Below are 26,145 nucleotides of genomic sequence, written 5' to 3'. Positions count from 1 at the left end.
GATGGGCCGTAGACAGGGCCAGTAAATTAAAGCACAGTCGCCCCTATTCTAACCCCTTTCTCTGCCCATCCAAAACAACCTATTGACCCCTTTCAAGACGGCCAGAGGTATCTGAAGCGTGGACTACGTGGGGCAAACTGCAGTCTTCTCGCCTATATGGGATTCCACAGAGTTTTAAATGGCTGATTTACATCTATAATACGTTCTAAAAAGGAATAAAAAGATTAATAATGATGGAGGACACAGCAGACATAAAACAAGTATGGGGTGACAGAGAAGTAAAGACAAACTCTCTCAGGTGAGGAATACATGAGGTACCGCTTTGAAGCACACTTCAGAGAGACTATTTTGGTCAGTTAAGGGAAAAAGTTCATCCTTTGCATAACTGCCAGTGTTGCGACAGTCTGCAGTAATTGTCAGTTTATGGTTCAATGCAGCTGATCAGAGCTGAGGTAACTGTCTTTGACCAGGGGATTCATTTATGGAGGGATCAAAGTGAACAGGAGGCTGTGTGCCAGAGTCTGATGCTGCACTATATAGGGCAGGGGTGGGCCAGAATTTTGCCTCAAGGGCCACATCGGGATTTCAAAATTCTATGGAGGGCCGCACAGATTTTTTTTAGTCAAAAAAAAAATTCTGTCCAGAAAAAGGGCTTTTGAAAATATAGGAGGTCCATTTTAACTTCTCCAAATTTTGTAACTACTTTAGATTTTCAAGTGTGCCCTGGAGTGTTTTTTAAAAACCCCAAATAATAATCCCCTCCTCAAATACAGGTTTTGATATGGTCAAACCCGTGGACCATAGTTTGCCAACCCCTAATATAGGGAGTAGGGTGTCATTTGGGATACACCCAGAGAGGCCAAAGAGTCTAGGCCAGACAGAGAGCACTCTCAGGGACATGTGATGGGTGCCACATGCCGGCTTAGATCAATACACTGCCGCCGCTGCAGCCTCTCCTCTCCCATGTATCCCTCTTTCTGAGAATCCAAAATAAACAGGGCAGTTGTATAAGCAGACTTGCGTAGTTAGGGGCTAATTTTCACAAAGTCACATGAAAGGTAAAAGGGAACAACATTGACATTTTGAGTGTTCCTTCACCTTTTCCTATCAGTCTGCAGATCAGTGCTTTTCTCTTCTATTTCGTGATGACGTCTGTCTGTTGACGTGATAGAGCTTAGGGGGTTGGGTTTTGATTCAGCTAAGAATTCAAATAATGGTTCAGAAATGACTAAAATAGACTCATGGTGATGAGTGAGTGAGTGAGTGAGTGAGTGAGTGAGTGAGTGAGTGAGTGTAGGAGGGGGTACCCACCTGTCAGGCTGGATCTACAATGTGCAGAAAGGACAAGTTTAGTTATGATGCCCTTCAGGCCCGCTCCACAATTTACCTGAGAAACACATAAAAAAGGACAAAACTTTAGTCTCACGGTCTCCCCCGAGTTAACTATTTAGTTTAACATACATCTTCCATGGGAAAAAAAACACACCAAAAAACAACATTGTAATCCCCCAAAATGTAATGCTAAACATTCTTTCACTATTTTCGCAGCCATCCTCTTTAAGCATTTGCCATAGCATGTGGCACTTAGATGTGACACAAGACAAACCAAAAACAGACAAACCAGCCAGTCCACTTCATTGACATTTCCAGCACCCTTTCCAAATAAACCTGCAAAACATTCTCTATCCAACCCTACAGATACACAACTGCATCCAAACTACAAAGACAAGACACTATGTGACATTAGGTTCACTTAAACTGACCCTCCCGTTTATGCTAGCCCTGTGTGGCATTTCCAAATCACCAGATATAACGTGCTACATCTTTAACCATTTTGTCCACCTTTTAAAATAAAAATCTTCTAGCAATAAAGCTCATGCCCATTCCCCACTATGGGATTTGTAACGAGTTCATATGAGTTAACAGATAGGGTCATGAACTGATAGTACCTCAGATGGTAAACCAGGACACTACAATGCATTGTTTCTCATTAGCTCAAACCCTGCACCTAATTCAAAGCTCAGGGTTTGCGATAAACCAGCAGAGCTAAATTCCAAGTGGTTAGTCTACTAATGGTTATGTGGGGTAAATTTAGAGTTGGTTGCGGTTTGAGATCTGATTGGGAGCGGATCGGATGTTTAGGCGTCGGCCTGATGGAATGCACAGCCTTAGAGGAATTTGTTGACATAAAAACATAGCCCAATATGGAAGCTTATATTACCTACCGAGAGCGAAAAGTTGATTCATCACCAGAGTGAAACGAAGGAAGACAAAAAAAAAAAAAATAACTCTGCAGTGAAAGATTCTTGGCAGGCATTTGTCCTCTCCCCCTCTCCACACCCTGTTCCTCTCACCGTCCGTCCCATGTCACTTCTGACAGGTAGTTCCCCATCTCATCCTCCCCTGGACTCCCTTGGACCCCTTCAGGTGCCAACGTTTACGGTTAGATAAGCATTTGAGAGCATCTGCCCTATCCTCCCCGAGTTCCCCTCTCTAGAAAGCACAGACAGGCAGGGCCGGCGCTGCCAGGTGGGATGTGTTTTCACACCATCAAACAGGTGCTTCAGAAGAGCCCCTTAAAACCTGTCTCAGTCTTGACATCAGCTGTTGCCTCCCAGACATTACTGTTAACCCCCACCACCACCCATGTTAGGGGAATGCCTTCTGTTCGGGGCAGAGGGAAAGAGAAGGTAAAAAAAGATTGCGATGGACATGGTGTTGTTTTATCATCCCCGGCTGTCTCCCTTCAAACCTAACAAAGATAATCCACCACACATAAAAAAAATAGACACAGCAAAGATGCTTATAACATAATTGAATAATACTGATCTATCTATGCAGCAGAATGTGAGGCTACATCTTTAAGTAGATAACCTAATAACAGTGCTCTCACTACAGTGGGCCGTACGTATAACCTATCTAATCTCTGATCTACAAGGTAAACTCTACAGTGAATGGGGACTCGTCTTATGACTACAGACACTAATTGCTAGGGTTAGGCTATAGCCTCACGTGCCAGGTTTCGATGGTGAACAAGACAATATATGGGCTGAACCCAATGCTGGGATCCTGTGAATCACTCCAATGATAAAATGCCCTGAGGAGTCAGCAGACAAAGCATCAGAATGAGGACCAGACCTATGAGGCCTGACTTCACCAGCAGCCGCCACAGCGTTGGGGCTAGAGAGACTTAAACCACTCTGTGTCACTGTGCACCTGGAGGCTGTGGAAGGGGGGTAGGTAGGCGGCAGGACGTTATTTCAGCGTGAGTATCAGGGAGGGTAATTCCACAATTGTCTGCCAGGAGTGGGCATCAGAGATGGAGGCTCAGTGGGTTCGCAGGTTGGTTTATCGGAGAGTGGGTATGTGGAGTCAACACACAAAAAGAAAGAGGCATAAAGAAAGATATACTGAACAAAAATATAAAAACGCAACACGAAACAATGTCAATGATTTTACTGAGTTACAGTTCATAAGGAAATCAATATATTTAAATAAATCCGGCCCTAATCTATGGATTTCACATGACTGGGCAGGGGCGCAGCCATGGGTGGACATGGGAGGGCAGATGCCCACCCACTTGTGAGCAAGGCCCAGCCAATCAGAATCAGTTTTTCCCCACAAAAGTACTTTATAAGAGACAGAAATACTCCTCAGCACCCAGCACCCCTTCAGACGATCCCGCAGGTGAAGAAGCCCGATGTGGAAGTCCTGGGCTGACGTGGTTACATGTGGTCTGCGGTTGTGAAGCCAGTTGGACGTACTGTCAAATTCTCTAAAACAACGTCAGAGCTGTATTATGGTAGAGAAATTCATATTAAATTATCTAGCAACAGCTGGTATACATTCCTGCAGTCAGCAAAACTTGAGACATCTGTGGCAGTGTGTTGTGTGACAAAACTGCACATGTGTAACGGCGTTCTTCGTTTGTCGAAAGAGAGTCGGACCGAAATGCAGCGTGGTGGTTACTCATGTCTTTAATGAAACAAATGACGATACATGAAATAACTTAATAAATACAAAAACAACAAACGGAACGTGAAACCTAATTACAGCCTATCTGGTGAACACTACACAGAGACAGGAACAATCACCCACGAAATACACAGTGAAACCCCGGCTACCTAAATATGGTTCCCAATCAGAGACAACGAGAATCACCTGACTCTGATTGAGAACCGCCTCAGGCAGCCAACCTAAGCTACACCCCTACTCAGCCGCAATCCCAATGCCTACAAAAACCCCAATACGAAACACAAAACACCAAGGCGTGACAACATGAGAGTGAGAGTTGCCTTTTATTGTCCCCAGCACAAAGTTCACCTGTGTAATGATAATGCTGTTTAATCAGCTTCTTGATATGCCACACCTGTCAGGTGGATGGATTATCTCGGCAAAGGATAAATGCTCACTAACAGGATGTAAACAAATTTGTGCACAAAATACGCTTTTTAATGTGCATATTAACATTTTCTGGAATCTTTTATTTCAGCTCATAAAACAGGGTTACCAACATTTTACATTGCATTTATATTTTCTTCATTATACAGTGCATTTGAAAATTATTCAGACCCCTTGACTTTTTGCACATTGTTAAGTTACAGCCTAATTTTAAAATTGATGAAATTGTTTTTTCCCCTCATCAATCTACACACAATACACTTAAAACAAGTTGAAAAGAATTGCTACAAACTTGGCTCAGCTGTATTTAGGGAGTTTCTCCCATTCTTCTCTGCAAATACTCTCAAGCTCTGTCAGGTTGGACGGGAAGTGTCGCTGCACAGCTATTTTCAGGTCTCACCAGAGATGTTCGATTGAGTTTGGGCTCTGGCTGGGCCACTCAAGGACATTCAGAGACGTGTCCCAAAGCCACTCCTGTGTTGTATTGGCTGTGTGCTTAGGGTCATTGTCCTGTTGGAAGGTGAACCTTCACCCCCAGTCTGAGGTCCTGAGCACTATGGAGCAGGTCTTCATCTTTCCCTCGATCCTGACTAGTCTCCCAGGCCCTGCTGCTGAAAAACATCCCTACAGCATGATGCTGCCAGGTTTCCTCAAGATGTGACGTTTGGCACTGAGGACAAAGAGTTCAATCTTGGTTTCATCAGACCAGATAATCTTGTTTCTCATGGTCCTAGAGTCTTTAGGTGCCTTTTGGCAAACTACGATCGGGTTCAAGACAATCTGGTCTTGGCGCTATAGACAGGTGTGTGCCATTCCAAATCATGTCCAATCAATTGAATTTACCACAGGTGGACTGCAATCAAGTTGTAGAAACATCTGAAGGATGATCAATGGAAACAGGATGCACCTGAGCTCAATATCGAGTCTCGTATCAAGGGGTCTGAATGTCTAAACCTGTTTTTGCTTTGTCATTATGGGGTATTGTGTGTAGATTGATGACGATTTGCATTTATTTAATCCATTTTAGAATACGGCTGTAACGTAACAAAATGTGGAAAAAGGGGTCTGAATACTTTCCGAATGCACCCAATATACACAGAAATGACGACGGGGAGAAAAAGGTGTCATGACAGAATTGGAGGAGAGAAAGTGGTATAACAGGAGAAAAGAAAACGGGAGTAAGAAGAAAGAGATATATACCAATATAGAGATGCAGACAGGGGTGTATATTGTGGGGGTGGGGAGGTGGATTTGACTACGCCGTCTGAACGCAAATCAAAAAGAATTCTACCCTCGGGGGCATTTCTAAGCTCCTGCCAAGAGCCCCCACCCACCCACCCCCCACCCCACACCAACCCGCCTTGGGAGCTCTCCTTTCCCTAAAAGACTGGGATAGGGTACGATCACAGAAACTAGAATATTAATCCACACTACCATGCATGATAAGTCCCATTCCACTATAATTAGCTCATCAAAACAACTCAAATATATGCCATCGTTAATTAATCGTGTTTCGGGTGGGTGGAAAGGGAGAGGGAGTGATCGGAGCTGTGGTTTACAGATTAAAATCAGGTGCTTATAGGGGTTAAAAATAGAGCAGATTAAACAATCAATCAGTCAAACAATAACACATTTGATCCAAGGGCCCTTTGAACATGGCAGGGTAAGAATTCTGCACGTTCTCCAAAATAAGCCAAGCCATCTGTTGAAATGAATTTGTCATGACAGCGGGAGAAACTCCTGGAAAGGGCATAGAAGAACTGAGTCCGAACTGTACAGCTACAGGGAAAAAAGTTATCCAAGCGTTTTAAGAAAACCCTATCCATTACTACTGCAATAAAAGAGCTGTGTCTGTTTGCTGTAAGTCACAGGGTGAACTGCAAAGTCTGGAAACCACTAAATCCTTCCCATCTTTAAACTAAAAACAGAGGCCAACATTAACAAAGAATTACAATCTTATCAAAGACTCCTCAGACATCACTCATCAACACCCCCCTCCCTCTCTTTCATCTTTGCCAACTCTGATGGGCACAAGGACAGACAACCCCCACATCCATGTTTCTCTGTTGATTTGCCCTCCCGCGTCACTTTATACACAGATCTCAGCTAAACATAGAATCACATGGTTTATTCATCTCTCTGTGACCGCCGGTAACTTCAGAAGAAAGTTGACTACAAATACAAAGTTGCCAATGTCTTTGCAATTGATGCAAACAAGTGACGTATGAAAACAGAGGTGACTGCATTCAAATATAAACAGTAGGCGATAGGCCTATTTCAACCATATTGAAATACATTACAGGGCCCGTGTCTAAAGCTCCCCCATCTTGATCAACTTTACCTCAAAAACTCCTTAGAGTCTGAGCTCCTGAGAGTTACAGCCTCTGTCAGACTGAGTCAGTGCTGTGACATTGCAGTAGTCAGCAAATTCACCCAACCGAGCGTAGCGGAGCAGAACAAAACATAGGCTGGGGCAGCTGAGGAGCTATAAAAACCAGACCCCGTCGGTCATTAATGAGACATAACCTCAAATACCTCAGACTAGCTTATCAACAGAAACAGCATCTGTCTGTACTTTAGTGGAGGACCCACTGTGTCCTGACTTCACCAAGAGATGTTTTAGAGGCTTCGTGAGAGTGTTGTAAATTCACCACTCATTCAAGGTTTTTAGGCTCTTTTGAGCCCTTCTGTCTCTGTGAAGGTTGGTAGGCTGTTTTTTTGAGGCACATGACAAAGTTAGCTGTATCAAACTCTGCTGACAAGATGAGTTACAGACATGTCCTCAAAGTCACGGTCATGGTGAGATGTCTAGCTCTTTGAACATCCCCAACTGCATGGCATACATACCCAACACTGGCCAGCCATCTGGCATGAATACCGCGTGCTTAGAGGACTCTTGAAAAGGGATCAAATACTGTGGACTGGGTCTCACATTTGAGGAGACCAGACCAGAACATCAAATCAATATAGTGTATGTCCCAAATGGCACCCTAGTATTCCCTTTACAGTGCACTACTTTTGACCAGAGCCCATAGTGCCATTTGGGATGCACACTTGGCCTTTGTTCTTTGTAAAAAAAACAGCAAGCACTAACTAGTCCAGCTATTAAAACAATTTAGCACTCAATACCTAGTGAGAATTGAGAAGTTATGTGTTCAAAAGGCACACACAAACACACATGCACTCAAACACCACCCTCATTGCTATGCCTTATGTCAACACACCAGTGTATCACTTCCCCAGGGCTTATTACAGTTTGGCAGTATAAAGGCGCCCCCACAACACAACACTGGTTAAACAAACAATCCAGTGATTTTAACAAAGAGAAATACACATACGGGAAGATCATGATAGAGCTTGGTATAGGGTCATGGCGCGGGGGTGATATTGGTATAGGGTCATGGCGCGGGGGTGATATTGGTATAGGGTCATGGCGCGGGGGTGATATTGGTATAGGGTCATGGCGCGGGGGTGATATTGGTATAGGGTCATGGCGCGGGGGTGATATTGGTATAGGGTCATGGCGCGGGGTGATATTGGTATAGGGTCATGGTGCGGGGTGATATTGGTATAGGGTCATGGCGCGGGGTGATATTGGTATAGGGTCATGGCGCGGGGTGATATTGGTATAGGGTCATGGCGCGGGGTGATATTGGTATAGGGTCATGGCGCGGGGGTGATATTGGTATAGGGTCATGGCGCGGGGGTGATATTGGTATAGGGTCATGGCGCGGGGGTGATATTGGTATAGGGTCATGGCGCGGGGGTGATATTGGTATAGGGTCATGGCGCGGGGGTGATATTGGTATAGGGTAATGGCGCGGGGTGATATTGGTATAGGGTCATGGCGCGGGGGTGATATTGGTATAGGGTCATGGCGCGGGGTGATATTGGTATAGGGTCATGGCGCGGGGTGATATTGGTATAGGGTCATGGCGCGGGGTGATATTGGTATAGGGTCATGGCGCGGGGGTGATATTGGTATAGGGTCATGGCGCGGGGGTGATATTGGTATAGGGTCATGGCGCGGGGGTGATATTGGTATAGGGTCATGGCGCGGGGGTGATATTGGTATAGGGTCATGGCGCGGGGGTGATATTGGTATAGGGTCATGGCGCGGGGGTGATATTGGTATAGGGTCATGGCGCGGGGGTGATATTGGTATAGGGTCATGGCGCGGGGTGATATTGGTATAGGGTCATGGTGCGGGGTGATATTGGTATAGGGTCATGGCGCGGGGGTGATATTGGTATAGGGTCATGGCGCGGGGGTGATATTGGTATAGGGTCATGGCGCGGGGGTGATATTGGTATAGGGTAATGGCGCGGGGGATGATATTGGTATAGGGTCATGGCGCGGGGTGATATTGTTATAGGGTCATGGCGCGGGGTGATATTGGTATAGGGTCATGGCGCGGGGGTGATATTGGTATAGGGTCATGGCGCGGGGTGATATTGGTATAGGGTCATGGCGCGGGGGTGATATTGGTATAGGGTCATGGCGCGGGGGTGATATTGGTATAGGGTCATGGCGCGGGGGTGATATTGATATAGGGTAATGGCGCGCGGGGGTGATATTGGTATAGGGTCATGGCGCGGGGGTGATATTGGTATAGGGTCATGGCGCGGGGGTGATATTGGTATAGGGTCATGGCGCGGGGTGATATTGGTATAGGGTCATGGCGCGGGGTGATATTGGTATAGGGTCATGGCGCGGGGTGATATTGGTATAGGGTCATGGCGCGGGGTGATATTGGTATAGGGTCATGGCGCGGGGTGATATTGATATAGGGTAATGGCGCGGGGTGATATTGGTATAGGGTCATGGCGCGGGGTGATATTGGTATAGGGTCATGGCGCGGGGTGATATTGGTATAGGGTCATGGCGCGGGGGTGATATTGGTATAGGGTCATGGCGCGGGGGTGATATTGGTATAGGGTCATGGTGCGGGGGTGATATTGGTATAGGGTCATGGCGCGGGGGTGATATTGGTATAGGGTCATGGTGCGGGGGTGATATTGGTATAGGGTCATGGCACGGGGGTGATATTGGTATAGGAGCCTCTTTTTGATGTTTTGCCCATATTCCTCTAAGTACAGTCATGTCAGAGCTGCAACTGGCAATAATTGTAATGTGTGTAGTGTAGGATAAGAATACCAAAGCCCATTCTACTCTATAAACAGTTGCTTTAAGCTTTGTTGAAACATCTTACGCACATTATAATATAATTCTGCTGACTAAGTAGAACAGAAACATCAAATGAAGCCTGCAGTGCCCCCTTCCCAATGCCCCAAATATGGGTTACTCCCCCTGCGGGCAACTGGTTATGACTACGCCAAGTTGAGTATTTGGGGCTAGTAGCTGATCCATGCCAACGGGTGACTCCCGGTCACGCACCCATTTCCACAGCAGCCCAGCTGTTTCATCCTGCTCCCCCTCCCCCGTCATCATGTAGAGAGCTTCTGATCACCGCCCGCCACAACAAAACCCAGGCAAAAGCCTGCCAGCCAGGGGATTAGCAGCCCGCTGACAAAATTAGACACAGAGAGAAAAAAACAACCACACACACACAGACACAGAGAGAAAGCATATACAAATATTAACCTAAATGCTATTGCGTACACATGCAAACGTATACACTGACACACACATTCTGCATGCAAAAATGAGCTACAACACACACATGATCTAATTAATAACACATCCACATGCATACAGTCCACATACACAAATGTGCACAAAGAAGTACACATTATGCACAAAATAATTAGGCCACCATCTTCTGAAAATACACAAAATAAATACTCACACGATAAACAAAGCACACCAGCCCACGTCGACAGAGCTCCGCATTTACAGATCTCTGGCAAAAAATAGCATCCCTCCTTTCTTCCAGTTCATCTCCACTCTTCCCTGATCATCACCTCATAGTGAAAGCACCCTGTCACAGCATCCTAGACGTTCCAGAGCTCCTGTGTGGGGCATGTCTGGGATCAATATGGAATAAACCCTATGAACATACGGTAATGAGAAAATGTTCCATGCACATAGCGCCTCTGCCAGCCAGTCACTGCTCCTAGTCCCAGTGTCAGCTGGGCCAGCCTCGTGCTGCAGTTTCAGCCTCTCTCCCCTCCAAGAGGAGAGGCAGAGGAGAAGGTAAAGGATGTGTGTCGTCTCTAGAACTCTCTCTATCTGAGGCTCAGTGCTGAGACGTCAGGGCCATCCTAGTGCAGCAATAGCAGTGGTAGCAGCAGCAACGCTGGCATATTGTGTGTGTCTGCAGTAGCGACTGTCATTGTTCCAGAAGCCGAGCAGAGAGAGAGAGAGAGAGAGAGAGAGAGTGTGTGAGTGAGAGAGAGAGAGCGAGCACACAAGCCAGAGCTAAAGCACATGAGCATGTACTGTAATAGACAGAGGAAGGGGTCGAGGGAGTGAAAGAGAGTTAAGCCCGCCTCCACTCAGACAAACCCAGGCTACTACACTACAACAGCTGTGGACGAGCCCACGTGCGCTCCACCTCCTCCTCTCCTTTTGCCCAGAATTAACTCTGTAGTTGCTAGCTGGCTGAGATGGAGCAGAGGAGCGAGGGATGGAGGGGATGTCATAGAAAGACAAAAAGGGGATATTGTTTCCAAAAGGGAACAGTGTTAGCCTATAGACAAAGCCTGGGGAGGGGAGCGTACAGTGCATCTGCTCAGCTCCACAGACATTTGAGCTGTATGGGAGGGGGGGCAGGAGGGGGTGATGGGGGCAGGGAGCTGTCAGCTAAGAGGATTTCCAGCCCCTGAAAATGAGTCTGCAGTCAAAAAAGTCACACAATGAAATTAATGGGGAAGTAGAGCACTCCTAACTGAGAATCGATAGTGTCAAATGTTTTGTTTTATTCTGTCAGGAATAAGAGGAATTATAAAAGTGAAGGGGAGGGGCGTGGAGGTTTCCTACACTACGATTGTAGATTAAACTACGTCTCATCTATTGAGTAACCGGCAGATCATTTTTTATTTGAGATCTATTAAAATATGAAATATGGTTACAGAATCTAATGCTATCAATGACCTTATAGATTAATAACTAAAGGGGTGAAAGGTGATTGTGTTTTATGAGAGCTGCCGGCCGCAGAGTGTTTTTCCATGCACCATACGTGGAGGGTGCAGAGATGGAATTAGACTGATGTAGAGACGTGTCGTCACACCAAGACAGGTGGCTACAACCTGCCACCATCTTTACCCTAATAAGTGTGTGTGTGTGTGTGTGTGTGTGTGTGTGTGTGTGTGTGTGTGTGTGTGTGTGTGTGTGTGTGTGTCCGACTGACACTATAACCTAATTACAGCTCTGGAATGCTGGGTATTCATTAGTACTCTGTGGTCCTGACTCCTGGGCCCACCCTGCTGCTGTCACACCCACCCATCCACCCACCACAAGACTGCCCTTCCTCCTCCCAAGGAACAACGACATACTATGTAAAATAGGGAATTGACATCTATACTATAGTATTCACAATGTTTAGAATCTACCTTTCACTTAAACTGACATACCACACTTACATACGCTCTCCTATAAAGATTACATTTCCTGTAAAGACAATTTATTCTACTGTGACCCTCTTTTGGTCCTGTTGTCAGACAGCATAGTGGGTTGGAATCTTGGCATTGATTTACAGTCCATGAGGTACACTACCGTTCAAAGGTTGGGGGTCACTTAGAAATGTCCTTGTTTGAAAGAAAAGCACATTTTTTTCTCCATTAAAATAACATCAAATTGATCAGAAATACAGTGTAGACAATGCTAATGTTGAGGCATCTGTTTCTCAAACTAGACACTAATGTACTTGTTCCTCTTGCTCAGTTGTGCACCAGGACCTCCCACTCTTTCTATTCTGGTTAGGGCCAGTTTGCACTCTTCTGTGAAGGGAGTAGTGCACAGAGTTGTACGAGACCTTCAGTTTGTTGGCAATTTTTCGCCCGGAAATAGCCTTAATTTCTGAGAACAAGTATAGACTGACAAGTTTCAGAAGAACGGTCTTTGTTTCTGGCCATTTTGGGCCTGTAATTGAACCCACAAATGCTGATGCTCCAGATACTCAGCTAGTCTAAAGAAGGCCAGTTTTATTGCTTCTTCAATCAGCACCACAGTTTTCAGGTGTGCTAATATAATTACAAAAGGGTTTTCTAATGATCAATTAGCCTTTTAAAATTATAAACTTGGATTAGCAAACAACATGCCATTGGAACACAGGAGTGATGGTTGCTGATAATGGGCCTCTGTACGCCTATGTAGATGTTCCTTTTCTATTTTTTTTAAACAGCCGTTTCCAGCTACAATAGTTATTTACAACATTAACAATATCTACAATATTTCAGATTAATTTGATGTTATTTTATTGGAGGAAAAAAACAAACTTTTCTTTAAAATACAAGGACATTTCTAAGTGACCCCAAACTTTTGAACGGTAGTGTACATTGAGATGAAAGAACAAGGAGAGAAAGTAAGATGTCTTAAGGGTCGTACAGATCTCACCAAATGTGGATCTCCCATTTGTCTTCCGACCGTTCAGTGCGCTGTTGACTTCTGACTGCTGACATTTTCAGTGATTCTACATATAAAATCGGTTCGCAATTGGTGTGTTCGAGCCCTTAGAGCCGGACCATTCTTAGATCACCCTCTATCCATTTCTTTCCCTCTGGTGAAAAGTGAAAAGTGGGGTCAGATGGGGAATGTTTTACTTTGAGGATTTGTAACGTAAACTCACTCACTTTTGTACATCGCCTTGGTTCGTACAATTGATCTTATTTTAGCGCCCCAAAAACGTAATACTTAATGTCAATACCTTTATAAAGCACAATTTCTCCCCTTTCCAACAAAATCAATGACATGAGCTCCACGCTGCCCGTTTCTGCATAATTCAACAAGGAAATGAGCTCCGTCGGGTCTTTTCAAAAATGGCGGGTGGGGAAGCAAAACTAATGCGTGATAGTGAGAAGGACAGATAACGTGTGGGAAAACTTTTTTTCACTCGATCTGTCCAACTTATCACCTTATCGCCTCTAAAATGTAAATAAAACACTTTAAAGAGTTTATATAAAGTGTCATTACATACCTATTTGAAGGTTTGTGTCGAAATTGAATCGGGTTTTTAGTGCGGTGCTAAAGCGATCTTCAGAAGTAAATAGCGGCTTTCAGAGTCACGATGCTTGCAGTGATGACGCACTGTCCATTTCTTGTTTTTAAAGGATGAGAGAAGTGCTACACCTGGTGGAGAGAGATTGTAAGACAGAAATAGTTGCTTTATGCGTGCTGTACATAACGGCATGACACGTCATGATGTAATGGAGGGTCAGTTTTTTTCAACTTTTCTCCAATACTATAGAGCCATTACCATGTCGATCAATGCTTGAATAGAAACGTAGTTCACACCCCCCGATTTTGAAGTCAACACAGTCGCTACAGTCCCATTCGTTTTCTTTGCAGCCTCGTTTGAATGTCGCGGTTGCGCACATTTGTACAGAATGGGGTGAGTTTATGTTAGTTAAAAGAAGAAGCCCAGTAGATGTTTATAAACTCAAATATTTTCTGTTCTTGAAGAGTTAAAAAAAATGCTTGTTTTGTCTCCCCTATACCGTTAGCGTGTGACTAGTGTGACTAGTATTGTCCTCAAAAAGGTCCTCTTCATTACACACTGTTGACTGTGTATTGTGGTTCGTCTCTCACTACTCAATGGGCAAACAGAGCCTGTTTTAATACCCAACTGTCTGTTAGGGTCAACAAAGCTATTGCATTAAAAACAAGACTTGAAAACCCCCTACACTACTCAGTCAAATAGCGTGCGTCATCAACATGGCACCCCGACATGGCTGGCTGTCTTCATGGCCCCAAGGGAGGCAGTGAATAGCCTCTTATTGGAAAATACACATTTAGCCAAGCTAAAGGGTTCCTAGCCTGAGCGGCTAATTCAACTACGTGGCTCAGACATATATTGTACATCCCAAATAGCACCCTGTTCTCTTTCTAGTACACTACTTTTGGCATGGGCCCATAGCGGTTTGGTCAAAAGTAGTACACTATATGGAATTGTGTGCTATTTGGGCCACATACACGGTGTGGCTCTGGTGCTGACGCTAGTCACTGTAGCTGGCTCAATAAGCTCCATTACCCATACACTTGTTCCGACACACCCCCACTGAATCATTACTGAAGCATTCAGCCACATGCCTCAAGATAAGCTTTAAATCAGCTGCCATCTACTGGAATCCCAGAGCTCACCATGGGTATGAGCCATCCATCATGTAAATCTAGGCTACATCGACAATTAGGTATGGCCAATAAAATATTTCTAGGTTTCCGTCCAATTGGTGACAGATTTTCATGCGAATATTAAAAAATCTGCATAAAAACAATACGTGAGATGTGTTTCCATCTAATTGACTTGTTGCGGATAAAAAAGGCTGTGCATGATGATGAGGTGCACATAAAATAACTTGTGGTTAAATTCCCATGTACTGAATAAGTACAAGTTAAATGGGTTTTCATTGCATTTTCAAATCTACTGATGATTTTGTCACAACAAATGTTGCTTTATATAGTGAATGTGCACATTCTGGTCTTAGCACGTGTGCTCTAGCCAACAGCTAGCAGATACAGTGTGGTTAGGCTACTTACTACATGATGAGATTATTATGTATGAGAACATGTTTATTTGTCAAACGGTAGCCAAGCATCGATTATCATGTCACCAGAATAAGACCCTCAATGTCTATTGGAAAGGAGCATCAAGCTCATCACCTTGCACTTTCACAACCATGTGAAGTTCATCATAAACTTACCATAATTTAAACTGTAGCCTAATAAACTGCATGCTTTTCCATGTCGTAGTGGGAGGATCACACACACCATATCATAGCGTGATTCCAAGTTCACTTCGAAACGTTATTATATCAATATTTGTGTATAAAAAGGGGTTTACACTTCCATTTCTCGCATAATTAATTTTACAGCTATAAAAATATACCACCTTGTCTAGCGTATATTGTTTGTCGACATTTGGAAAGTTTACTGTCAAAATGTGCTGTTTCCATCAGGTCGGTCGTGACATTTATCCCACGCAATTTACTTGCATAAAAAAAGTTGGATGGAAACCTAGTTTAGATCAGCAAATGTCCCCCAGAACAGGTGAATCATCAGTTTGAGAATGAACATCAGATACAATAACACACAACTGTTATGGATAGAGATCTTTTTTAGTGTAATAGGATGATAGTTCTGACGCTCCATGATCAGCAATCAATCAGCACCTATGGTTTGTGCATTACAGTAGGAAGAACTGCAATAATAAGACCTTTGCAAAACACTGTTCCTCATGTGGACCGACTCAGACAAACAAAAGCCCTAACACAAAGCCAAAAACGACAAGCTCACTTCCCTTTCACAACGGCTTCATACCAACAAAAACACACCCGTCAGCAAATTTGGTTTCATCATAATGTTTGTATAGTGCTAGCACACACTAAACATGTGCGTGTGTTTGAGTGATAAAACTGTGTGAAAAATGTAATCGTCACACTTCCCTCATTCTACAGTATGGCTGGCTCTCTTCTGCATCCCCCCACTACTACTTTTGACCCCAGAACAGTTTGTCTTTGCTTGGGGGTTCTCTGTCTCCCAGTTGAGGGGTGGGATTCCCCTGTATCACATCATCCCTGGGGGGTAATCAAGCCAAGTCATCTGATTAACAAGACGAGACACACTGAGTCCCCACCCAAAGTGGTTAATTAAGAGAGAGTGAGATAGTGAGATTAATAGGAAACGAGTGTAGGGTAGATGTCGAAGTAGCCTACAGAAAGTGAGTCAGAGCTAATCAAAGAATATTAGATATATATCCTGGTGTAATGAAGCCACTCCAGGGACCAACAAGGACACAGACACTGGTGACCAAATCAATGAGGGTTTACAGCTCCCCTCTCAATTACAATAAAGAGATCTACTGTCTGAATTATAAGTCAGCCCCCTCCCTGCATCTCACAGAGGAACCGTACAGGGCGTTTAAATGAGTACGGTTAAACGCAAAAAATAATACGATTATCATCAATAGTCCGATTAATATAGCACACTCTTGGCATTCTCTCAACCAGCTTCAAGAGGTAGTCACCTGGAATCCATTTTTAATTAACAGGTGTGCCTTGTTAAAAGTACATTTGTGGAATTTTTTCCTTCTTAATACGTTTGAGCCAATTAGTTGTGTTATGAGTCCATATTATGGCAAGAACAGCTCAAATAAGCATAGAGAAATTACAGTCCATCATTACTTTAAGACATAAAGGTCAGTCAATACTGAAAAAGTCAAGAACTTTGTGCAGTTGCAAAAACAATCAAGCGCTACGAAGAAACAGGCTTTTATAAGGACCGCTACAGGAAAGGAAGACCCAGAGTTACCTCTGCTGCAGATGACAAGTTAGAGTTAACTGTACCTCAGATTGCAGCCCAAATACATTTGAAAATGGAAGTTAGGTTGAAGTCATTAAAACTTTTTCAACCAATCCACAATTTCTTGTTAACAAACTGTAGTTTCGGCAAGTCGGTTAGGACATATACTTTGTGCATGACACAAGTCATTTATCCAACAATTGTTTACAGACAGATCATTTCACTTATAATTCACTGTATCACAATTCCACTAGGTCAGAGGTTTACATACACCAAGTTGACTGTGCCTTCCAGAAAATTCCAGAAAATGATGTCATGGCTTTAGAAGCTTCTGATAGGCTAATTGACATAATTTGAGTCAATCGGAGGTGTACCTGTGGATGTATTTCAAGGCCTACCTTCAAACTCAGCATCTCCTTGCTTGACATCATGGGAAAATCAAAAGAAATCAGCCAAGACCTCAGAAAACATTTGCATACCTCCACAAGTCTGGTTCATCCTTGGGAGCAATTTCTAAACGCCTGAAGGTACCACGTTCATCTGTACAAACAATAGTACGCAAGTATAAACACCACACAGCGGTCATACCGCTCAGAAAGGAGACGCATTCTCCTAGAGATGAACATACTTTGGTGCAAAAAGTGCAAATCAATCCCAAAACAACAGCAAAGGACCTTGTGAAGATGCCGGAGGAAACAGGTACAAAAGTATCTATATCCACAGTAAAACGAGTCCTATATCGACATAACCTGAAAGGCCGCTCAGCAAGGAAAAAGCCACTGCTCCAAAACCGCCATAAAAAAGCCAGACTACGGTTTGCAACTGCACATGGGGACAAAGATTGTACTGTTTGAAGAAATGTCCTCTGGTCTGATGAAAAGAAAATAGAACTGTTTGGCCATAATGACCATCATTATGTTTGGAGGAAAAAGGGGGAGGCCTGCAAGCCGAAGAACACCATCCCAACCATGAAACAGCATCATGTTGTGGGGATGCTTTGCTGCAGGAGGGAGTGGTGCACTTCAAAATATATTGAAGCAATGGGGGTGGCAGCATCATGTTGTGAGGGTGCATTGTTGCAGGAGGGACTGTTGCACTTCGAAATAGATGGCCTCATGAGAATGAAAAATTATGTGGACATATTGAAGCAACATCTCAAGACATCAGTCAAGAAGTTAAATCTTGGCCGCAAATGAGTCTTCCAAATGGACAATGACCCAAAGCTTGTGAAAGGCTACCCAAAATGTTTGACCCAAGTTAAATAATTTAAAGGCAATTCTACCAAATACTAATTTAGTGTATGTAAACTTCTGACCCACTGGGAATGTGATGAAAGAAATAAAAGCTTAAATAAATCAGTCTCTCTACTATTACTCTGACATTTCACATTCTTAAAATAAAGTGGTGATCCTAACTGACCTAAAACAGGGAATCTTTATTAGGATTACATTTCAGGAATTGTGAAAAACGGAGTTTAAATGTTTTTGGCTGAGGTGTATGTATACTTCCGACTTCAACTGTAAATTCTTCACAGAGTTCAAGTAAGACACATTAACCGTTCAGAGGAGACTGTGTGAATCAGGCCTGAACCTCTCTAGGGTAGAGGGCAGCATTCGGAATTTTGGATGAAAAGCATGCCCAAATTAAACTGCCTGCTACTCGTGCCCAGAAGATATGATATGCATATAACTGGTAGATTTGGATAGAAAACACTCTAAAGTTTCCAAAACTGTTGAAATAGTGTCTGTGAGCATAACAGAACTGATTTGGCAGGCGAAAACCTGAGAAAAAAACACACTTTTTTTTGGGGGGGGGGGGGTTGTAGTTTTCTATTCAATGCCATTGCAGTATCCATTGACATAGGACTCAATTTGCAGTTTCTATGCCTTCCACTAGATGTCAACAGTCTTTTAGAAATTGTTTCAGGCTTGTATTCTTATAAATGAGGGAGTAAGACCAGTCTGAATGAGTGGACCCTGCCGTGTCACATAGCTTTTTCATGCGCAATCCCAAGAGAGTGCATTTCTTGTTTACCTTTTATATTGACGACGTTATTGTCCGGTTGAAATATTATAGATCATTTAGGCTAAAAACAACCTGAGGATTGAATATAAACATCATTTGACATGTTTCTATGAAATTTACGGATACAATTTGGATTTTTTTTGTCTGCCTGTTTTGACTGCATTTGAGCCTGTGGATTACTGAAGAAAAAGCGCAAACAAACGGAGGTTTTTGGATATAAAGAGACTATCGAACAAAAGGAACATTTATTGAGTAAATGAATGTCTTCTGAGTGCCAACATATGAAGATCAACAAAGGTAAGGGATTCATTGTATCTCTATTTCTGAGTTTTGTAACGCTTCTGCTTGGTTGGTTACTGTTTGTAATAATTTGTCAACTGGACTATGTTCTGGGCTAGGTATGCTTTCACCGAAAAGCATTTCATAAATCTGACACCGTGGTTGGATTAACAAGAAGTTCATCTTTAAACCTATGTAAAATATGTTTTGTTTTCTGAATTTCTATAATGAGCATTTCTGTATTTGAATTTGGCGCTCTGCAATCTCACTGGATGTTGGCCAGCATCCCACATACCCTAGAGAGGTTAAAGGACACCAATAATAAGAAGAGACTTGCTTGGGCCAAGAAACACGACAACGGACATTAAACCGATGAAAACTTGTCCTTTGGTCTGGAGTCCAAATTTTAGATTTTTGGTTCCAACCGCCGTGTCTTTGTGAGACACAGTTTGGGTGAACGGATGATCTCCGCATGTGTATTTCCCACCATAATGCATGGAAAAGGAGGTGTTATGGTGTGGGGGTGCTTTGCTGGTGACACTGTTTGATTTATTTAGAACTGACCTGGCCTCCACAATCCCTGACGTCAACCAAATTGAGATGGTTTTTGATGAGTCGGACCGCAGAGTGAAGGAAAAGCAGCCAACAAGTGCTCAGCATATGTCGGAACTCCTTCAAGACTGTTGGAAAAGCATTCCAAGTGAAGCTGCTTGAGAGAATGCCAAGAGTGTGCAAAGCTATCATCAAGGCAAAGGGTGTCTACTTTGAAGAATCTCAAATATTGTAACACTTCAGGTGTCGTAGGTGTGTGGAGTCAAACGCAGGAGACAGTGAGTGCAAAGCTGTGCGTCTTTAATAGCGCCAACGCATCCCAGGGTGCTCACATAGTAACGGCCCCAAACACAGGGCATGAGAATGTACAACGGAAAAGTAACGACCAGGCACTAACACGTACTTCTAACAACAGAGCCGAAGGTTACACTGCAATAATCCCGCACAACAACCAGGCGGGCCGGCTGTCTAATAAAGACAAACTAATTAGCTGATTTAATCATGAACAGGTGCTACCACTAAACATACAAGGAGGGAGAGGAAAAACAATCAGTGGCAGCTAATAGGCCGGTGACGACGACCGCCGAGCGCCAACCGCCCGGGAAGGGGAAACACCCTCGGTCGGACTCGTGACAGTACCCCCTCCTGACGCGCGGCTCCCGCAGCGCCGACACCGGCCTCGAGGTCGCCCGGAGGACGAGGTGCATGGCGATCCGGATGGAGGCGATGGAAATCCCTCAACATGGATGGATCCAAGATGTCCCTCACCGGTACCCAGCACCTCTCCTCCGGACCGTACCCCTCCCAGTCCACGAGGTACTGCAGGCCCTCACCCGGCGTCTTGAGTCCAGAATGGCCCGGATCGTGTACGCCGGGGTCCCCTCGATGTCCAGAGGGGGGAGGGACCTCCGGTACCTCACTGTCCTGCAGGGGACCAGCTACCACCGGCCTGAGGAGAGACACATGAAACGAGGGGTTAATTCGATAATAGGAAGGAGTTGTAATCGATAACACACCTCGTTTATTCTCCTCAGGACTTTAAAGGGCCCTACACACTGCGGACCCAGCTTCCGGCAGGGCAAGCGGAGAGGTAGGTTTCGGGTCGAGAGCCAGACCCTGTCCCCCGGTACAAACACGGGGGCCTCACTGCGGTGGCGGTCAGCACTCCTCTTCTGCCGTCCACTCGCTTGTCGTAGAGACTCCTGGACGGCCCTCCAGGTCTCCTTGGAGCGCTGTACCCATTCCTCCACCGCAGGAGCCTCGGTCTGGCTCGGATGCCATGGTGCCAGGACCGGCTGGTATCCCAACACACACTGAAAAGGGGACACGTTAGTAGAGGAGTGGCGTAGTGAGTTCTGAGCCATTTCAGCCCAGGGAATGTATCGTGCCCACTCCCTGGCCGATCCTGGCAATACGACCGCAGAAACCTACCCACCTCCTGGTTCAATCTCTCCACCTGCCCATTACTCTCGGGGTGATAACCGGAGGTCAGGCTGACAGAGACCCCCAAACGTTCCATGAACGCTCTCCATACCCGAGACGTGAATTGGGGGCCCCGATCAGAAACGATGTCCTCCGGCACCCCGTAGTGCCGAAAGACATGGGTAAATAATGCCTCCGCAGTCTGCAGGGCTGTAGGGATACCGGGCAACGGGAGGAGACGGCAGGACTTAGAAAACCGATCCACAATCACTAGAACCGCGGTGTTCCCCTGAGACGGCGGAAGATCGGTCAGGAAATCTATGGACAGATGTGACCATGGCCGCTGTGGAACGGGGAGGGGTTGTAGCTTCCCTCTAGGAAGGTGCCTAGGAGCCTTACTCTGAGCGCACACTGAGCAAGAGGAGACATAACCCTTAACGTCCTTAACCAACGTAGGCCACCAATACCTCCCTGAAGGCTCCCCACTGTCCTCGTCACCCCAGGGTGACCCGAGGAGGGTAGGACGTGAGCCCACCGAATCAGCTTGTCCCGAACATCAAGCGGCACGTACCTTCGCCCCGCTGGACACTGAGGAGGCGCGGGTTCAGCCCGTAACGCCCGCTCGATGTCCGAGTCCACCTCCCATACCACTGGGGCTACCAGCTTAGAGGCGGGAAGGATGGGAGTAGGTTCGGTGGACCCATCCTCGGTGTCGTAAAGGCGGGACAGTGCGTCAGCCTTCACGTTCTGGGAGCCCGGTCTATAAGACAAAGTAAACCGGAACCGGGTGAAGAATATGGCCCACCTTGCCTGACGTGGGTTAAGTCTCCTTGCAGCCCGAATATACTCCAGATTCTGGTGGTCGGTCCAGATGAGAAAAGGGTGCTTAGCCCCTCAAGCCAGTGTCTCCACACCTTCAGAGCTCTAACCACCGCTAGCAACTCCCGGTCCCCCACATCATAGTTACGCTCCGCTGGGCTGAGCTTCCTTGAGAAGAAAGCGCAGGGGCGGAGTTTTGGTGGCGTACCCGAGCGCTGTGATAGCACGGCACCCACCCCAGCCTCGGACGCGTCCACCTCCACTATGAATGCTAGAGAGGGATCCGGATGCGCCAACACGGGCGCCTCAGTGAACAGCGCCTTCAACTTGTTGAATGCCCTGTCCGCCTGTGCTGACCACTGCAATCGCACCGGGCCCCCCCCCAGCAGTGAGGTAATGGGAGCCGCTATCTGGCCAAAACCCCGGATAAACCTCCGGTAGTAGTTGGCAAAACCCAAAACCGCTGCACCTCCTTTACCGTGGTTGGAGTCGGCCAATTACGCACGGCCCTAATGCGTTCACCCTCCATCACCACCCCGAGGTGGAAATGCGATATCCCAGAAAAGAGACGGCTCGTTTAGAGAACACGCATTTCTCAGCCTTGACGTATAGGTCATGCTCCAGCAGTCTTCCAAGCACTTTGCGCACCAGAGACACATGCGCGGTGTGAGTGGCCGAGTAGATCAGAATGTCATCGATATAAACAACCACCCCTGACCGCACAGGTCCCTGAGAATCTCGTCTACAAAGGATTGGAAAACGGCTGGAGCATTCTTTAACCCATACGGCATGACGAGGTACTCATAGTGGCCGGATGTAGTACTAAATGCGGTTTTCCACTCGTCTCCCTTCCGAATACGCACCAGACTATACGCGCTCCTGAGATCCAGTTTTGTGAAGAACTGCGCTCCGTGGAACGATTCCACCGCCGTAGCGATGAGAGGTAGAGGGTAACTATACCCCACTGTGATGGCGTTTAGACCTCTATAATCGATACACGGACGCAAACCTCCCTCCTTTTCCTCACAAAAAGAAACTCGAGGAGACGGGTGAAATGGAGGGCCGAATGTACCCCTGTCCCAGCGACTCCGTGACATATGTCTCCATTGCCAACGTCTCCTCCTGGGACAGCGGGTACACATGACTCTTGGGAAGCGCAGCGTCTACCTGAGATCTATCGTACAATCCCTTCCCGGTCGATAAGGTGGTAATTTAGTCGCTTTCACTTTACTGAAAGCGATTGCCAAATCGGCATACTCGGGGGAATGCACACCGTGGAACCCTGGTCTGGACTCTCCACCGACGTGGCACCGATGGAAACTCCCAAACACCTTCCAGAACACTCCTCTGACCACCCCTGGAGAACCCCTTGTCTCCACGAAATTTTAGGATTGTGCCGGGCCAGCCAGGGAGTCCCCAGCACCACTGGAAACGCAGGCGAATCAATAATAAAAAAACTGATACGCTCCCTATGATTCCCCTGCGTCACCATGTCCAGTGGGACCGTGGTCTCCCGACCATCCCTGACCCTAATGGCCGGCTATCTAGGGAGTGCACGGGGAAAGGAGAATCTATCGGCACCAGCGGAACCCCTAACTTAAGGGCGAGTCCGCGATCCATAAAGTTCCCAGCTGCGCCTGAATCGACTAGCGCCCTATGCTGGGAAGAGGGAAAAAGTGAAGGAAAGAGATTAAGACAAACATATGGCCAACAAGGGATTCTGGGTGAGTCTGATGCTGACTCACCTGGGGTGACCGAGAAGCGTTCCGCCTGCCATCTCTACTCCCAGACGGACCCCCCCAGCACCGATCAGACGTGTGTCCTCTCCGACCACAGTTGGTGCAGGGAAGGCCTCCTCCTCCGGTACCCCTCGGCGCAGCCCCTCCCAACTCCATCGGAATGGGAGCGGAGGGGCTGGGTGGTGGAACGCACAGGACCCTCTCTGAACGCCCGCGGGCAGCCAGCAGATTGTCCAGTCGAATGGACATGTCAATCAGCTGATCCAGTGACAGAGTGGTGTCCCGACACGCTAACTCCCGGCGGACGTCCTCTCGGAGACCACACCTGTAGTGGTCCATAAGGGCCCTGTCGTTCCACCCAGATCCGGCTGCCAAGGTCCGGAACTCCAGCGCGTAATCCTGGGCGCTCCTCCTCTCCTGCCTGAGATGAAAAAGTCGTTCTCCCACCGCTCGGCCGTCTATAGGGTGATCAAATACGGCACGGAAGCGGCAGGAAAACTCTGGGTAGTGCTCCGCGCTGAGTCTGGGCCATTCCAGACTGCGTTCGCCCACTCCAGAGCACGACCCGTGAGGCAGGAGATGAGGACACTCACCCTCTCCGCTCCTGAGGGAGTGGGTCTAACGGTGGCCAGGTATAGCTCCAGCTGAAGCAGAAACCCCTGGCAACCCGCCGCCGCTCCATCATAAGCCCTCGGTAGCGTCAGACGAAGGGTGCTGGAGTCGAGTGATGGGGAGTCCGGAGTCGGGGTGCCGAAGGTGGAGAGAGGAGACCACTCCTCTCCCATCGGTCCATTCTCTCCATCACTTGATCCATCGCGGATCCGATCCGATGGAGAATGGTGGTGTGGTGGAGAACCCGTTCCTCCATCGATGGGAGAGGGTTGGCTGCTGCTCCTGCTGACTCCATTCGATTTTAGTGAGGTGCGGGATTCTGTAACACTTCAGGTGTCGTAGGTGTGTGGAGTCAAACGCAGGAGACAGTGAGTGCAAAGCTGTGCGTCTTTAATAGCGCCAACGCATCCCAGGGTGCTCACAATAGTAACGGCCCCAAACACAGGGCATGAGAATGTACAACGGAAAAAGTAACGACCAGGCACTAACACGTACTTCTAACAACAGAGCCGAAGGTTACACTGCAATAATCCCGCACAACAACCAGGCGGGCCGGCTGTCTAATAAAGACAAACTAATTAGCTGATTTAATCATGAACAGGTGCTACCACTAAACATACAAGGAGGGAGAGGAAAAACAATCAGTGGCAGCTAATAGGCCGGTGACGACGACCGCCGAGCGCCAACCGCCCGGGAAGGGGAAACACCCTCGGTCGGACTCGTGACAAATATAAAATATATTTTCATTTGTTTAACACTTTTTTGGTTACTACATGATTCCATATGTGTTATTTTATGGTTTTGATGTCTTCACTATTATTCTACAATGTAGAAAATAATAAAAAGAAAAGAAAAACCCTTGAATGAGTAGGTGTTCTAAAACCTTTGACCGATAGTGTGTATAGATATAAGCTCTCCAAATGTATTTTCATATCTTGTAATAAGGTTAGAGAAGACACGCATGTGTAGTATCAGCTGTTCTTCAGAGTGTTTATCTGGTACAGAGGCCTGTGTCTCGGTCATGACAAGTATATAGGACTACCCCGTTGTCTGCTGTGTAGCTATTCATCATACATTTATTCATTTAGCAGATGTTTTTACCCAGAACCAACCATCCAGATTTTTTTCCTTCTAACTTAGATCGCCAAACACAACGCACTACAGTACATTTTGTAGACTACCCCCAGAGAGGGTCATTTTCGGTGTCCTTCACGCTGCCTGTTATGAAGATGTGCTTTATAAAAGAATATCATGCTTTTGTGGTATTAGGTCCCCAAACGAGCCTGCACCCTGCTGATACAGAATCCTACTGTTTAATTGTGACCAATTCAGTCAGTTGGATTCCAGTTTGCTTATTTTGAGAAAGAGAGGGAGGTGAGGAGAGAAAAAGAGAAGGCAAGCCAAGTGGGACTCAAATCCCTGCCTAGGGAGAGGGTAAGAATGAATAAATATATAAAAATAAGAGGGGCTGCATCCACACAGCACACATCAAAAGGGAAGGGGGAAGATAGGAGGGGAACACTGTACGCACTGTGTGTATGCATGTGTCTGTACACACACTGCCTGACACTGCCTGACAACCAGCTGGACCACACCAAGGTGGGATTTGTTTAGGGTGTGGGTGAGGGGGCTTAAGGCATCCGCATACATAGGTTCGGTTTGCTCCTAGCAGAACTCGTCTAGGCAAAATTAATGTCTGTGCTCGCATCCTCCCTTAAAATACATTCACTTGAAAAACAAGAAAAAAGCTGCAGTATTAGCGTTTGTCCCTCTTGATGCACTGTAGCCAGTAAACTTCTTCAAAATATAGTCTTTATTAATCTAAGATAAAATAAATATGTAATTAATTGAGATGTTTTGGCAGAAGAGTTCATAGGTC

At 46.0% G+C, this 26,145-nt stretch overlaps 1 protein-coding gene across 4 annotated transcripts in view; it reads right to left on the bottom strand.

The window, feature by feature from the left end:
• The window catches only part of LOC118388683 (nck-associated protein 5-like), a 130,938-nt gene that overhangs the window by 44,063 nt on the left and 60,730 nt on the right, over positions 1-26,145 (bottom strand). For 3 of the 4 annotated variants that reach the window (XM_035778034.2, XM_035778035.2, XM_035778036.2), the window contains exon 3: positions 1,312-1,387. The gene's annotated coding sequence lies outside the window, so the exon portion shown is untranslated. Of the gene's footprint in view, positions 1-1,311; positions 1,388-10,210; positions 10,462-26,145 lie in introns of those variants that run through there. The other variant, XM_052527001.1, reaches the window with a different exon arrangement.

The sequence above is a fragment of the Oncorhynchus keta genome, chromosome 10 (genome assembly GCF_023373465.1).
Source record: "Oncorhynchus keta strain PuntledgeMale-10-30-2019 chromosome 10, Oket_V2, whole genome shotgun sequence".
Taxonomy (NCBI): domain Eukaryota; kingdom Metazoa; phylum Chordata; class Actinopteri; order Salmoniformes; family Salmonidae; genus Oncorhynchus; species Oncorhynchus keta.
The sequence above is the reverse complement of the archived record's forward strand: the minus strand, read 5'-3'. Positions and strand labels throughout refer to the sequence as shown.